Genomic DNA, 2232 nt, shown 5'->3' with positions numbered 1-2232 from the left:
GGGGGAGATACTAAGAAACTTTAAAATGGAAGAGCATGATAAATATAAATTTTACTTGAAAATGCAGATATAAATAGGATAGGTAATGAACAAGTAGAAGAGAAGCTAACAGAGATAAGAAAGTAAAGATCAAATTGTACCTCTTTATTCTGAAAAAAAAAAAAAAAAAAAAAAAAAAAAAAAGCCAGAACAGACTTCTGGAATGAGGGAATAAGGACCTCTGTAAACTTGATTCCCCACTAAAACTATGAAAATGTGGGATAAACAACTAAAATCAATCATTTCAGCACTGTGAAAATTACACGAAGCCACAGAGCAAACTGAACATCTATCCAAGAGAAGCTACTGAACGTCTGTAAGGCAGCATGATCTGTGACAATTTTTACTTGGGTCTAGTCCAATTTCCCCTCTGTCACTAAATCAGTAATGTGGTAGCCAAAAGTCAGAGCTCCAAAGAGGTCTGATCTCTTTGGAGCTCTGTTAAAAAAGCACCATTCCGAGAGAACAGTGAATGTTTTGTCTGAAATCACAGCTCTATGTAAAAACTCTATTCCCAGGGTGTTGTGGCCAATTAATTTGAATCAGAGCTCAGCTCAGTATGGAAAAGAGAAGTCCCAACCCCATGACATTACCAAAACAATAGCAATAAGCTGGCAACATCACAGCTACTGAAGGCTGTTGTTGAATCGGAGCAAACAAGTTGAGGAGGGATTTAAAAAAAAAATCCCAGAGAATCGGTTGACCACAGAAAACTCTGAAATGCTGCAACAAATTCATGAGGATATATCTGAAAGGCTATGGTTAAGTCCAGGGAAGACATGGGAAAGGAGGTATTAATCATTTACATCTGACTAACCTTGCAGATGTGAATGAACAAAACCCTGCAGAAGCAAGAAGTGGAAGCTAAAGAAATATTGAAAACTGCCTGAAGTCTGGATGTGACTTACCACACTTTGAAAAGTGGTAGATACACAAGAAAGGCATTTAAGAAAAACTTCTTATGGATCATTGACCACTAAATTATACTGATCTAGATATGACTCCTAGAAAGGCAAACTTAAAAATTATATATATACACACACACACACACACACACACACACATATAATTATGTATTTACATATATAATTATAAATATATATAAATTATATCTATAATTATATATAGATAGGTTGAGTATCTTGTATCTGAAATGCTTGGGACAAAAAGTGTTTTGGATTTTGAATTTGGAAGGATTTAGAAATACTTGCACTATCTATACCAGCTCAGCATTTCCAATCCAGAAATCTGAAATATTCTAATTAGCATTTTCTTTTCACATCATGTCAATGCACTAAAAAAGTTTCAGATTTTAGAGCATTTCAGATTTGAGATTTTTTTTTATTAGGACTACTCAACCTGTATAGTACAGTTCTTAGTAGATGCACACTGAAAGGAATACAAAATCTACAGAATTAGTTCAGGAAGGTCACTAAACAAGTAGAAGCAAGAAAAACAATAAAAATTTTAAACATCTAAGCAAGAACAACAAATCTTGAGGGTTGAGGACTCTGATACCAGAAAGACTACAATATATATTTGCAGTTTTTAAAAATGAAACATGCAAAGAAATAGGAAGGCATGACACATGTATAGCCAACAGAAAATGTCACTGAGATTTTGAACTTAGAAGACAATGTCTTAAATAACTTATTTTAGATAAGTTCAAAGAGTTAACAAGGCCATGTGTAAAGCAGTCCAGAAATGGAAAGACAATAATGTGTTACAGAATAAAAAAAAATAAACGATCACTTTGACAGCACATATACTAACATTGGAATGATACAAAGTAGAGTAGCATGGCCCCTGCAAAAGAATGCAACACAAATTTGAGAAGCAGTCCATATTTTTCTAACAAATTATATACGTACAATTGTGTATATATGTGTGTGTGTGTGTGTGTGTGTATATATATATATATATATATATATATATACACATACATGAACTAAAAATGTTTACATCTCACCAAAAAGAGAATATCAATAAAGCATATCAATAAATTTTGCTTCAAAAATGCAGATATAAATTCTGGACTTAGACCAATAACAAATTAAAAATATATGAATGTCTCAACAGATTTGTGCTGGCAGAAGAATGAATAAAAAAACTTGAAGACAGGTCAATAGAGATAATCCAATATGAGAAGCAGTATGGGAAAATAAAACAAAATGAGCAGAACCTCAGAGAATT

The 2232-nt window shown here is 32.8% G+C and overlaps 1 non-coding gene across 1 annotated transcript; it reads left to right on the top strand.

The window, feature by feature from the left end:
• Positions 1-1785: 1785 nt before the first annotated feature.
• Positions 1786-1890, top strand: LOC120363758 (U6 spliceosomal RNA). Its single transcript, XR_005579207.1, has one exon. It is a non-coding gene; the product is annotated as a U6 spliceosomal RNA (small nuclear RNA).
• The last annotated feature ends 342 nt before the right edge of the window (positions 1891-2232 follow it).

This window comes from Saimiri boliviensis, chromosome 3 (assembly GCF_048565385.1).
Source record: "Saimiri boliviensis isolate mSaiBol1 chromosome 3, mSaiBol1.pri, whole genome shotgun sequence".
Classification (NCBI taxonomy): Eukaryota; Metazoa; Chordata; class Mammalia; order Primates; family Cebidae; genus Saimiri; species Saimiri boliviensis.
The sequence above is the reverse complement of the archived record's forward strand: the minus strand, read 5'-3'. Positions and strand labels throughout refer to the sequence as shown.